The sequence below is a fragment of the Alligator sinensis genome, unplaced genomic scaffold (genome assembly GCF_000455745.1).
Source record: "Alligator sinensis unplaced genomic scaffold, ASM45574v1 scaffold90_1, whole genome shotgun sequence".
NCBI classification, from domain to species: Eukaryota; Metazoa; Chordata; order Crocodylia; family Alligatoridae; genus Alligator; species Alligator sinensis.
In genome coordinates this window covers 1,379,931-1,395,060 of record NW_005842275.1, presented here as the reverse complement: position 1 = coordinate 1,395,060, position 15,130 = coordinate 1,379,931, and the positions used below count along the sequence as shown (strand labels likewise).

The following is a 15,130-nucleotide window of genomic DNA, read 5'->3' as shown; positions in this document are numbered from 1 at the left end:
TAAAGCACTGCTAAGCTTTTATGTCATTATTCAAGAATGACTAATGGATTCAAAGGAGAATAGTGCTGATCTCCAAGGAAGCAGTGATGAGCAGCAAGAGAGAAGGACTGAAAGGGAGCAGTTTGTCATGTAGGGCCCTAATACCAGGGCTGTGTGTAATGAATGGCTTCAACTGAAGTGAAAGTGAAAAATTCTCTCGAATGTGATCAGGAAGCTTGTCACTCTGGAAGGGAGATACCTCAAATCCGTAAGGTTGAAGAGGTTGCTGGGCAATCCTGAAAAAAAAAGAAGATAAAACAAAAAGACAATGAAGTGCAGGTATACCCATACTAGCTTATTAACATATTCTCTTGTAAGGAATTCTAGTATCAATAATAAAAAACAAACTGAGGTGGTCCAAAACGGAGATGATCCAAACTGATAGTGTACTTTTTGTGATTATCTATGCTTTGTGTTTTTGCATTTACTTAAGTACTGAGTCATTAAATACATTACACTGAAAACTGAAACCCCCCTTTTATTACTATGCAACAATTAGCAACTACTGTGGAAATTCTGTAATAATGATTATTATATTCAACTAAGTATAAAAAACAACAATGATTTTCCAGTTTTGTTTGTTTGCTTACTTTATTTGCTATAACTGAAGTCAATGGGCATCTTTTTATTGACTACAAAGAAATTTTGAATTAGATTATATGTATCTACAGCATGTCACTTTAAAAGGGTGGGCAGCATCTGCTCCACCCTGAGCTGTCATAGAAAAATTAAATAGTATTAAGTAGGCTTTGAATGATGCTGTAGCTCTGATGGTCCAGGAAATATGGAGGGGGCAAAGATTTTTTGAAGTAATACCTTTTATTGGACCAAGTGCATGGTTAGGACAAAAGATATCATCCACAAAAATCCTTAATAGTATTAATACAATTAACATTTTAAATTAATTAATGAATTAACAGTATTAATATTCTTAGAGGACAAGTACCATATGCTAAATTTCAGGGTGTAGGTGGAATTTAAAGATAAAGGCCCTGTCCTGGACAGCTATTCATGGACAATTTCATCCGTATGGAATGAACTACATCTTTAGGGCAAAGCGTATCTTTGGCATTTCCTAAAAGGGGGTACTAAAATTATACAGAGTCAAATTTCTGTATTATCCATGTATATTAACAAGGTAGAAGGGTACTGACATTTTTACTTTAATGAATTATGTATGGCTTCATAGAGTAACTCTACAGTAACAGTACTGAGGAAAATACAGTATCTATTCATCTATTAAATTAAATTGCCCTCTTTCAAGTGATCATGTCCTTTTTTATTTCCTAAGGAAACCTGGGCATTATATGCAAGGAATATAGAAAGCATTCATGCAGCTGAAATTTAAAGGGCTGCATGTATGTTGCTTTGATCTAGTCTGACCTGTTTCTTGTGTTATCAGTACTCTGTTTTGGAATAAATGATTATTATATATCATCAGTTGTTAAATACTAATACCAGTTTTCTAGCCTTTTTAAATTAAATTAGAGGCTATTTTTCCTGTCTCTATTTTTGCTGAAATATTAAACAGTAATTGGAACTCTAAAGTGCATGTTCACTCCAAAATGATCTGTCTGCTGCCAACCCATTCAGACTGTTTATTTCCTTCCACAACACTCTTTACACATATATATTTATAGAAATGTGACAAATAAAAAACACCCAGGAGTGCTTTATTCAAAGAGTGTCTAAGTTAATGCATCTCCAGGGATATCTTTTCAAAATGGTTCATTTAGAGTTATGAACAAAATTATAGGATGCATCAGTTTGAAAAACTACGTCTATATATTAGAAGTACAGATTAATACAATTGATGACGTTGTTCCAGAAAGAAAATGCACTCTGAAATGATATATCTGTAGTTTTCTATCTTTAATCAGAAAGCTAATCATGAATTAAAAATGGCATATGGTGCATTTGGATCAATGTCTTGAAAAAATGAGAATGGTTTAGAAATAAAATTGTGCAATAGCTATTGTGTTTCACGTCTTGAAATAGTTAGAAATAAAAGCTAGACTTAACCACAAACCCAAAGAACCAAAATAGATTTTTTCAGACATTTCCATACTCAGTTCAGCCCATCAATGTTCTTTATCTATCTATACATCACTATGGCTACCATGAACTGAATCAGATTATTTGAATGAACACTGAAAATGATCTATTTCTTTTTAAAGTGATCTTCTTTAATTAACTGGATAGAAAAAAATCTTTGTTAAGCAATAAGCCATTAATTGTATAACAAAGGGCATACTTTAAGCTACAGGATCATAGATTGGGTCTTGCTTTTACAAACCTTTGCTGATGCCGGGAACTGTACTGGGAACATAATCTAAGTAAGATGGAGTAGGGGCAGGGGTGGACAGCATCATGGGGCTAGAGGGTCCATGAAGGGTTGGTTGTGGGGGGGAAGGAGTTAGCAAGTCCACAGCGGGTACTATTTGTCTGGGAGTAGAGGGAGCCGGAGGGCTTAAAATAGTCCAGTCAGGGTGTGTGTGTGTCTGTGTATGTGGGGATGGGAGTGTAGGAAAAGCACACCCCTGGGTGGGCAGCACAGCTGGGGTAAGCAGCTGGGCTTTCCCAGCCCCAGGGCTGCACTCCAAATATGTACGTATGTTCAGTAGATGAGGCTAACCCATGCCTGATCTAACTTAGTGCACTTTCTATGGTGTCCTAAGTCAGATTGGGCTAGCCATTTTTTCCCCAGTCTAACCTCCCCAAACATATATAGAGATCAGCACTTAGATCAGCCTAACTGAAGTTAGGTTGATCTAAGTATAATGTCTGCATGTACCCAAAGTTATCATTAATGAAATATGACAGGGAAGATGTCATTATAGATTGAGTTTCCAAATATAGTAAAAGAGTTGCCATCACAGTTGTTTTCAAAAAACGCTTCCACTGTAATTTTTAAATTTGGGCAAAGACCAGCAGAGGAACTAACATGGGGCAACAGGCCCCAGGACCAGTGCTAACACTCCAGTACCCCAGCAGTGTGTAAGCACAACATTTTTTTCCCCCAGAAAACACATCATCCTTATTTGGAAATATCGGTACATGTGGTAATTGAAGGAAATACACTTGCTTTATTGTGGTTATAAAACCCAGGCAGGTTAACTTTAGTTAATAAAAGAAATATACCAACAACTACCATCCTGCATGCGTTTCCTTGCCTTATGTTCTTCACCTCTGCTTGAATGTATGTCAGAAGATGTCTAGGATCCCTTTGGTCCCCAATCCCAGATATAAAACACAGAGTTCTGACAACACATGCACAGACTCAAAAATATAAATATATATATATATATATATATAGAGAGAGAGAGAGAGAGAGAGATTCCCCATATATAGACCCCCCCCCCCCACACACACACACACATATATATATATATATATATATATATATGGAGGCATTCACTAATATATCAATATCATAATCTCAGGATTGAGAAATTATTAATAAAATGCAAATTATCAGTCATCAATGTCCCTTTTTTCTGATCTGTCATTGTGCTAGTAGATCTATGCATTTGGATTGTCTGAGAATTTGTACTTAAAAATAATGTATGATTTATTACAGTACAGGCCTGCTGATAGTCAGCATGACTGACTATGTTAAGGGTTGTTGTTTTTTTTTTGTCAGCTAACCTCTGTCACATACTAGAGGAAAAGATGATAATCTGTATATTTACACTCAGTATATCATTTATTTCCTGTACCAGAAAAGTCCCTGCATGGCAGAAGCCCTAACAGTACTATTTACAAAAGTAGCGCTGATTGTTAAGAGTCAGAAGTGCAGGTATTATGTCTGCATAGTATATAAACTAACAATCATTATTAATATCAGTGAACACATGCACTTATGACCAGAATGGGATTAAGGTGGTTATGTATTACACATCCTCACAAGGCTGTCATCTGGGTGATGTACTGTGTAACACTAATAGCTATTGCTCTGATGAAGTATAATACCAACTGCCATCACTCCAGTAATGTATTTTGTCACGGCAATAGAACCTACACTAAAATATATCATCAGAGCAGTTGCAAATGTAATATATCCTCAGAGCAAGAGCCCTCCATAATGTGTTCCCTGATAGATCATTCCATGTGTTATTCTAATTAGGATTCTATTTTCCTTTTGTGGGGTGGGGGTATGAATGTTTGCTCTCGACAGCAAATAGGCCTAAAATGAAATGGCCTTATGCTCTAACCTTTAACGCTTACATTTCTCTTCCTGCTTGCGTCCTGAGCTCATCTCTTTTACCTGAGTTGTTATTATTATTATTTTTTAAATTATAATTGTCAGTATCTGGTAGGAGGTCTTTTCCCTCTCCTCTTTTCCATTGTCAACTCTACCCCGCTTCTTTAGTCTCTAAATTCCAGGGTCTCTGCCAGCATTCTATCTTTCTACCCACTCCTCTTTTACCTCTTCTTTTCCCTTCGCTATTTCTGAATTAAAAAAAAAAAAGTCATTTTGCTTCCTTCTGAAGAGGTATCCAAGTTCTCATACATATCCATATAAAACAGTAGGCATTATAATGCTCTTCTGTATCTGAAGCTTGTTCTTTTTCAGTAATTGTTTGAAGTCAAAGATTATGTATAGAGTAGGTGCAAGTGCTTAGGGCCTGCTTCAGGACTGCACTCCAAGCTATGAAAGCCATATAGACACACCCTAAGTCTATATAAATGTATCAAAAATATAATTTTATGCAATGAGGAGATATGTGCTGTAACATTTATGATCTACTTTGTCCCCATTTTCCAAAAATAGAGCAGAAGACTGCTTCCTTCCATCCCTATAGAATTCTTTTTCAGGCCTCCAAAGAAGCAAATTAGTGTATATGGTCCTTGACATAAATTATCTCCTATTATTTTTAACAATCTAATGGTTTAATAATCCAACAGGAATACTGTAATATTTGCCACTTTGCTGGGGTTTTTTCCTGAGCATTCTCATCAAAATAACTCAGCTGTCATTCATGGCTCTGTGCTGCTCGTCTTTATCCAATGTGCCATTACAGAGGTCATTAAAGTATCAAATTAAAATACCCTTAAGATATTCCTTCCATCTTTCTATAATGTAATGCTTTGTAACTAACAAATTCCTATATTTGTCTTTTGTCAGACTTTTTCATAGTTGATATCCTTTCCTGTGTTCTTTAATGCCCCTGTAAAATGCTCTGACATTAATAATTCTCTCCTGCTCCCTCTTCTCTACTAGCTCTGTAAGTATTAGTTCTTGTGGCATCTTACCCATCTCTGCTTCTCAGCATGAGACTGATTTGGATTCTTCAAGCATGTATTCTGAATTGATTTGCTATAATCTTCATCAAACCATCCTTTCTTTCTCTGTTCTAAGATTCTGGTGGTCCTCCTTACTGTATATACATTCATGCTCCTCATAAAATGTATCTAATGTTTTACCTCCTGTATCTTCAGTAGGAGCACATACATTAGTGAGTTCAATATTGTGTCCTGTCCCTTTTATACTTACATAGTAGTTATGTTCAGTGCTAGCTTTAAAGCCAATAACTGCTCATAACAGAATAACTCCTGTCCCCATTTCATTCCTTGTAGTCCCTCCTCCACTGTAAAGCAGTGGGAATTTGTTAACTTTGAGAGACTTATTACCCAAGTGATTCTTCACCATTTTTAAGGACTCTTATTTATTGTTTGTGAGGGTTGTTTGTTTTATAGAATAGAGATATTAATAGTATTAACATTATATCCAGCTTCTAAATTGGAGGGCTAGTGGATTGGTCCGTACTCTGGCTCCTATTCTTTGACCTGTCTGATTTAAAGAACCTTTACTGGCAACAAAGCTACTAGACATCAGGGCCATGAGAGTATAGACTTTTTCTATGGTTGCTAGGACATGTAATCCACTAGAAGATAGGACAGGTCTGACAAAACTTTCTAAAAAGTAGAGGATTGCAGATTTTTGAGGGATGAAAGAAAAACACAAGGAACCTCCTACTTGAGAAAAAAAGATGTTGTAAGAAAAAGAACTCACTAAGACAAACTGGAGAGAAAATGAGTAGCAAAGGAAATTATTAAATCAATAAATAATTCAGCAGTTTTGAGATGGCTATCATTCAACCTTTCTCCTATGAGAGAGAGAGAACTTTTATTCAAGATCATTCTGCTGTAAGGGTTATTGTTTTTCCACCCAACCTGTATCATGTCTAGATTTCTAATTTCCTCAAATTGGGTAGAAGGAGTTGGAAATGCAGATCCTGTTTGTTTTAATTTCTGCCTATCTTCAAGAAGAATGTTATGGGAATCCCCACCACTGCTCTCAAGTACTGTGCTCAACAGCAGTATAGAAAGGGAAGCTTCACCACCTCAGTTTTGGGTCTGGTATAAGTAGAGTAGGAGTGGGTAGGTGAGGTATGATTTTGATGGCACTTGAGAACACAGTGGAAGCAGCATAGACACTCTCTGAAGAAGCTGCCACCAAAAGTCAAGATTCCTTTAAACTATTCTTTTGATTGACTACAAGGGTATACTGATTGATCCACTGAACATATTCCTGATTCCCAGCAGTTTCCCAAAAGTACTTAGGGAAGTGGCAGTCACAGAATAGCTAATTGCATTGGCAAGCACTGGATGCATCTTGGGGGCGATGGCAACATGGGTGACATGCACCACTGCATCAACTTTGACAAATAGAAAGGTGCCACCTGGGCCTGGACAAGGCTGAGGGGTGGGGATGAGCGGTGCTTGGCAGCACGGAGAGGAGTCAGCTGTGTGGTGTGGTTCCTGCAGGGCTCCTCACTTCAGATGATCCTCATGTCCTGTTGGCCTGGTGGATGGTCCTGGAGCTATGTGGAAAGGCTCCTGCCATGGCTCAGTCACTCCCCTGCTGCGAGATCCAGACTCCTTCATATGGATGGCAGATGCATGGCCCCGCTCTGGCATGAGCCACTGTGCTCGAGGATAAAACTGATAACCCCTTGTCAGGATGGGACTGTAAAGCATTGTGTCTCAGCCAGGCTTATGTGAGACACCTTGTGAAAGTGGAGTTGAAAACAATGAGCTCAAGTTGCAACAAGGGAATTTAGGTTAGGTATGACGAAAAACTCTCTAACCAAGAGGATATTAAAGCACTGGAACAGGTTACCCAAAGAGGTTGTAGAATCTCCATCCTTGGATATTTTTAAGACTCAGCTAAACAAAGCCTGGGCTGGGATGGTCCTGCTTTGAGCAGGGGGTTGGACTTCTGACGTCCCTTCCAACCCTCATTTTCTATGATTTTTACGCTAAAGAAGATACCCCCCTTTTCAATATACAAAGTATTATTCAGAGTTTCTGAATGGAGAGTGAGCTATTTATGCTAATCAGGGTTCAGAATTGAAATACTGTAGCTATTAGGAATATTAAATCATCATCAACAGGAAGAGCAACACATGTTCACTTTAAACAAAGATGAGTGTTTTAACTGTTCTGACAATCAGTGGTTTCAGAAACACATGAAGGATGGAGCATATGCAGGGGGGCATTCCCAGCAGCCAATGAACTACGTGAGGGAATTAAATGTCAGAAAGCAAATTTGTCTGGTAGGACAGTATAGAAATATCTGAAAATAATATAGGACTCAATCTACTGTGCTATTTGTTGATTTGAGAAGGAGCTGTGTAATTAGGTGCAGTGCAATGTTTGCTACCAAAATTGAGTACATTACTGTGGAAATGGTGATCTCTTAGGAGCAAAAGAAGCAGAGGGAAAAAACGGCAAAGAAATAAAGGGCCTAGTTAGGTTCCACTGGGAACAACCCTATTTTGAGTGAGGAAAAAAATAAAATTACAAATATGCATAGGTTAATTTAACAATAAAAATCTGGATATACAGAAGAACAAGCACAGCAACAGGTTGAACATGAGAAAGAGAAAATATAGGCTATCAGAACAAATGTCAGTAGGTTGTAGTAGACTGTATAATAGCTTTCCAAAGAAAATAGCTAAAACTCCTTTCTTGGGATGTTTGAAAATTTATGCACTATAAGATGCAATCCTAAATTGGTAAGAGATGGTTTGGAAAATCTAATTGATCTTTTATTTGTGAATTATGCAGTAGAAATGTGTCGAGAGAATTTCAAAAGTCCCTTAAGAAATTATTTTGCAAAAAAGATAAAAGATTAAACTCCATATTATAAAGACTTGAAAATATACTGTAGGGCAGTGGGGGTCAACTTTTTTGGCATACATGCATCATGCCACAAATTAGCTCTGACCTTTCCATGACTGAAACTCTGATCCTCCTTCCCCTGCCTGCTCTACTTTTTGCTCCCTGCCCTGTGATTCCTGATTGATCTGCAGCTCTTCTTTCTGCTTGCTGTCCTATCTTCTGGTGTGCTGCCTGTGTCCTCCCTGAGCTGCCACATGCTACATACACAGGCTGCCTGTGGCACTTGTGGCATGCATACCACAGGTTGGCCACCCCTCATTGAGGGAGTGCATTTGCAATGGCAGGTGGAGGCAATAAAATAACTTGGCTTGTTTTATGTTGTTCACCAAACTGGTTTGCAGATATCACCTTCTGAAAAAGATGGTTGTATTTAAAGATGTGCTGGTATTGAATAAGAAAACAAACATTTTCTATGTTTTGAAGCAGAGGAGTAACAGGCCAGCTGGGCAACCTATAAATTAGGATAGCATGCTGAGTAAAGGACAGGATAAGTGTGAACTGAGAATAGAAGAAATCAGATTCAGAAATTTCTGACATCTGTTTAATTATATTTAAAGCCATCTATCATTGCAGTATCCAAGCAACTCCTTTGTATCAAATCAGTGTTGAATTTAGACAACATAAGGCCCAGTACTAGAGATACTTGTCTGCATACTTTTCTCTAGTGAATGAAACTATACACAATACATTAAGTTAAGCATGAGTAAGTCTTTCAATTTGTGCCCAAAGAGGAGCTTAGAAAAGTTAAACAACAAGACAAAGAATATGCTTGCTCAAAAAATTACAAAATTTTTAGGAAAAATATTAGTTTAAAAATGACAGAATATGACAGTTGCCAATATACCTGCAAAATAATAATGTCTAGAGGGGAAAGATCTTATATTGATATACTGGAAAAGTATTGTATTGCACCTCATTAGTGGTTTTTAGCTTTTCAGATATCAATTTACCCTTGTCCAATTATATTGAGAGAGATTGCAGCAACTACAGAGGTATCTCACTATTAAAAATCGTAGGAAAAGCTTTCACAAGAGTCATCTTGGTGAACCTACAGCAACTGGCGAGTTGTGTCTACTCTGAATCTGAGCACAGATTCAACCATAGACATGATATTTTCCCTATGGCAACTTCAAGAAAAGTGCAAAGAGCAAAACTGACCATTTTATATCATTTTCATGAATCTAACCAAAGCATTTAACACTGTCAGCAGAGTAGGCCTATTTTCAGTCCTAAAAAAGCTAGGAAGCCCACCAATCCTGTCACGTCTTATATGTTCCTTCCATGACATCATGAAAGCAACTGGTCAATTTGATGGGTCCACTTCAGATAGCTTCAAGATGAGAAGTGGAGTGAAGCAAGAATGCATTGCTGCCTCTATGCATTCATGCCTCTACAATCTTTGGAAACTTCTTCTCGGTGCTCCTGAACTGCACATTTAAAGACATGGAAGGTGGAGTGTATTTCCACACAAGATCAAATGGGAAACTCTTCAACCTGTCATGACTTCAGGCAAAAGCTAAAGTTAGAAAGGTGCTCATCAGGGAGCTTCTATTTGCTGATGATGCTGCCCTTATAGCTCATATTGAAGACCTACTACAAGAACTCATGGATTGCCTCGCAAGAGCTTGCTAGGCATTTGCTTTCACCTTCAGCATAAAGAAAACAGTTGTACTATGACAGGGAGTTCCACATGATTCATCTATCACTCTTCATGAGAGCCAGGTAGAAGTAGTCTAAAAGGTCAGCTATCTAGGTTCCACAGTGACCACCAACCTCTTACTGGATGAACTTAATGTTCACATCGGAAATGCTGTCACCACCTTCAGCAGACTAACTAAGAGTGTGGAACAACTCAAAGCTTACCAGCAAGACCAAAGTGCTAGTGTACAAAGCTTGCATGTTCAGCACTCTCATGCATGGTGGGGAAACAAGTACAACTTATATACATGAAGACAAAAGGTTAAACAGTTTCCACCTGTGCTGTTTATGCTGTATACTCAACATCAAATGGCAAGACATTACCAATACAGAAGTTCTTCAAAAGGGCAAATTTACCAAGTGTGACAGTTTTACTTAAACAGAGAAGACTTTGCTGGCTAGGCCATCTGAGCAGATGGAAAGACAGACGTATATCCAAGGACATGCTATATGGGAAACTATCAGAGAGAACAAAAACAACAGGATGTCCCAAAGACACATACAAGCAAGATATGAAGGCATTTGGAATTGACCCTGAACAGTGGGAAACCCTGGCAAGCAATGTCAACAAGTGGCATCATTTTCTCCAGGGCATCAATGTCCATGACAGGAACTGACTCCAGCAGCTTGAAGATAAAACAGTCTGCAGGAAGCAAGCAGCTCCCGAACCACCCAATCATGACACATACATTTGCAACCACTGCCACAGATCATGCAAATCTTGGATTGAATTATTCAGTCACATGAGACACTACAAACCATCTATGTCATAGGCTGTAATATTTACTGTCTCTCGCAGATAAAAGGATACCAATTGGTAAGTCTTTCAAATGGTGCCCAAAGAGGAACTTAGAAAAGTTAAATGAAAAGACAAAGAATATGCTTGGTCAGAAAATTATGAAATGTTTAGTAAAAATATTAGTTAAAAAATGATAGAATATTGCTGTTACCAGTATGCCCGCAAATGATAAAGTCTTGAGGGGAAAGAACTTATATTGGTATATTGGAAAAGTATTGTATTGTACCTCATTAATGGTTTTTAACATTTCAGATATGGATTTACCCTTGTCCAATCATCATTATCACCTCTCATTCAATCAGAACTTACTTAGATTAATATAATAAATTTCCTCTGATATTTTTATTGTCTGAAATCAAGTGAATTTAAGTCCTTATGATGAAAAATGGCATTATGTTTTATAATATAAAAGTGGTGTTTCATGTGGTATTAGAGAGTGTTAAAGCAATGCAGAATAAATTAAAATCTAGCAGAATAATATATTTCCATTAGTTAATATTAATTTTATTTCATATTGTATCATATTAAGATGCATGTTTTTTGGTAAAATTAGTAACCAATCATAACTTGCAAGGTGGAAAGCCACTACTGTAAAAAATCAGCAATGAAACAGATTATTCTACCTTTAGAAGTTTTGTATTTATTAAAGATCCAGTTATAGTTTACAACTAATCGGGTGAGGAACTGGGCAATCTCCACTACTATTCACTTCATTGTAAGTGTTTAGTGCTTTCCAAGCTTGGTATTTTGTGTCATACCCTTAAAAACATAATTAGAATATGTGCACTTGTATGGTATCTGACATCTCATAACTCTTAATCTAATTATCCTCACAAATTCAAGATGGAGAATTGGTATACAGAGAGGATAAATAAATTGCAGATCATGCAGGAAAACCATAGCAAAACAGTGCATTTCTAGCATCTATCAAAATAAGTTGTGCCTACCAAAACATTTTAAAAAAGCGCTTATGCCTCTCTCACCAGTTAGTCTCAAGAGGTATGTTTAGAAGCTACATTCAGATAGACCTAACATAACTACAGTTAGGTTAATCTAATTGCCTAATTGTACAGGCATTAGGGGTTAGGTGAACTAATTAAAAATCAGGAACGGGTTATAGCCCGATCTATTGAAAGCCTGTATGTGGAGCATAGCTCTGGGGCTGGGAAAGCACTGCAGCTTGCTCTAGGCCTGGTACTGCAATCTTCCCCCCAACACCAACTGGGCTATTTTAAATTCCCCTGACTCCCTCCAACCTTGGATGGACAACTTCTCCCTCCCACTCTGTGGATCCACCAACCCCCACAATTCTGCCTGCTCCTTCCTGCACCCTGAATTAATTACTCTACTTTCTCTATGCAGTTGTAGGATGAGGGAACACCTACCTGTACATGCCACTCCCATTCTACAATCACACAACTTAAAGTAAACTGCCTCATCCTAGACAGGGTTCAGATAATGACTGTTCCCTAGAGTGCCACACACTGTCCTGCCTTCTGCCTTACTTCAAACTAACATGGCTATCAACATCTGTGGAAAAACAAGGAATTATACCTGTGTAACCTAAATCTCGGACTACCCACTGTATTTTTCCCCAATGACCACACTATTAAGAGGCAGCATGGATAATTAGCTACTCGCTGGCTAATCCCATTAAAGGCATATATACAAAGCTCTTGTTATATTTAACAGCTGTGCTAATTTGTCATTCCAGCTTCAGACTTACTAGTCAGAGTCAGTTGTGTGTGTCCTACAAATCTGTCCCTATTCATGAACTGTGGCTGAACCTCTAGTCCAGGGGTGGGCAATTCTTTTGGTTGGAGGGCTGCTTACCAAGTTTTGGCAAGCTGTCAAGGGCCACATGGGAAGCCCTGCTCCTTGACAGGTGCCCCACCCCCTGGTCACTATCTTGTGACTGGAAGTCCTTCCCCCTAACCCCTGACCTTTGCCACCAGAAGTCCCTCCCCTTGCCCCCAGAAGTACTAGTTTCAGCAAGGGGGTTTGCCATCTCAGAACCAGAAAAATACCAAATTATATTCTGAAAAGTAAACATCTAAAACATTCATTAATTTGAAAAAATATTTTGGCCTGGTTTACATGTGTTTGTGTAGTGTACATAGAGGTGATTGTATACAATAGCTTAAAATGAAGACTTACTCTTGTATATTATGGGGGGATAGGTATAGGTTTGTGGTGGGCTGTGGGTATATGGGGGAGGGTGGGGTGGATAGCTGTGGGTGTGGGGTTAGGGAGCATGTGGGTGTGTATGTGGATGTGTGGGGTGTGGGTGGGTCTGCATGTATGGCAGTGCAAGGGGGGGCATGGGTGCATGAGTATGGGGGGGTGGGACTCACCCTACAGACACACACACACACCAGGTACTGACACGGCCCCATGCAGTCAGGAGTCACGTGGTGCTGCAGCAGTGCGCAGGTAGGGAAGCACAGAAATGGCTGGGGGTGGGGTGGAGCTGGGTGGCTGCGTCCTGCTGCCAGCTCCCCCTGTATCCTACTGCCCCTGACTCCTGCAATCTTTGACAGGTAGCCAGGAGAAGATAAATATTAATTTTCTACATTTTTTAGGGGCCCAGTGGGCTGGATAGAATGGCCTGGTGGACTGGATCCAGCCTGATGGCTATATTTTGCCCGCCTCTGCTCTAGTCTAATCTCATTGCTATTCTTATCATTTATACCAGTGGTCACAAACCGGTTGATTGTGATGGACCAGTTGATCATGGAGCCTCTTGCGGTAAGTCTGAGGCTGGGGGTGTAAGGTGCTGAGTGCATGCATGTGCACCCCCCACCCCCAGCCAAGCAGGTCAGTCTGTGGAGAAGGGAAGAGGTGGGGACAGATCAAGGCCCCTGCACTGAGGGACAGAGTGCGGTAGAGGCAGGAACAGGGATAAGGTGTGATCCTCCTGGCTGGGCGGGTGGTGGGAGGATCAAGCCTGGGCGGCTTGTCCAGGGCTGCAGGGGTCTCCTGCTCCTTTGTGCATCCCAGCAGAGGCCCTGTGGGGCATGTGCCCCTGCATATGTGTGCAGTGGAAGTTGCTGTCATTTCAGGTTGGGCTTTGCACCCTGAGCCCTGCTGCAGCTGGCCTGGGATTGGCCCGATGCCATGTGTACCCACCACCAGGTGGACAGCGGACAAGGCTCAGCCCAGCAGTGGGATGCAAATGGCATTAAGCCACTCCCAGGCCAGTTGCAGTGGGGTTTAGGGCACAAAGCTCAGCCTGCAATGGCAGCCGCCTCTGCTGCATGCAGATGGGGATCATGTGCTCCGCCAAATGCAGGGCAGCGTGGGCACATGCAGCAGCAGTGAGGGAGGGAGTAGGGCTGGAGTAGGGGCTGGTACTGCACAGCTGGAATGGGGCATTGGATGGAGCCACAAGTGGCTCATCTGGAGGATGTGGGAAGGGGGGGTACACAGCCTGGGAGTGCATGGGGGGGCATGTGCCTCTGGATCTACATGCAAGGCGGAGTGGAGTGGGGTGGGCTGGGCTCAGGCCAAGTGGTGTTGCTATGGGGAAGGGGGCTGCAGGCACTTGAAAATTTGCGGTTGCCCCCCCCAAATTCCCCTCTCAGTGCACTGCCACACACCTTGAGTGCAGTGCAGCCCAAACCCCCTGCTAGGAAGAGACCAGAGCAGCCTTAACCTCCCCCCACCACTTCCTCCACTGAGGGCATAGGGGCCATGTACATGGGATTTGTGGGGGGGGGGAGGGCAGGTTACTGCTGCAGGCTGGAACTGGGTGGTTGCACTGGGCTCTTTCTGGGAGGGGGATTGGACTGCACTGTCCTTGAGGTGGGTGGTGGTGGCACTGGGAGGGCAGGTTGGGGAGGTTATGGCAAATTTTTGCACGGCTGCAGCCCCTTCCCCCATAGCCCCACTCCCATTTCTGCCACCACTCAGCCTGAGTGCAGCCCAGCCCAAAATCCCCACCAGGAAGAGCCTGGCACTGTCCTGGCCCCAGGCCACCCCACCCTGGATGCAGATCTGGGGGCACATGCCCCCCATGCCTTCCTGGGCTGTGTGCCTCCCCTTCCTGCATCCTACAGATGAGCTTCTTGTGTCTCTGCCCCACACCCTGCCATGGCTGTTCAGGGCCTAAAAAATTAACTGAGCAATCATAAACAATCAGCCCCACTCCCTCCCGTACCGCTGAGGGTGAGAGCAGATTGGGGCCTCAGAAGTGAGGGAGGGAGCCGGACACAGGCAGGAGCAGGGGCTGGGGGAAATGGAGGACAAGCAGAGGCCCAGGGGGCACATGCCCCCCAGGCCTCCACTTGCCCCACCACTGAGGCCGCGCCAGGGCCCTGCTCCCCCCAGCCCCTGCTCTTGCCTGGGCCCTGCTCCATCCCTCACAGCTGGGGCCTCAATCTGTTTCCCCCCCCCCCCCCACCC

At 41.3% G+C, this 15,130-nt stretch overlaps 1 protein-coding gene across 1 annotated transcript in view; it reads right to left on the bottom strand.

Moving 5' to 3' along the window:
• MGAT4C (MGAT4 family member C) overlaps positions 1-280 on the bottom strand; it is a 125,658-nt gene extending 125,378 nt beyond the window's left edge. Inside the window, exon 1 of the mRNA XM_014521929.2 lies at positions 239-280. The gene's annotated coding sequence lies outside the window, so the exon portion shown is untranslated. The remainder of the gene's footprint in view (positions 1-238) is intronic.
• Positions 281-15,130: the final 14,850 nt, after the last annotated feature.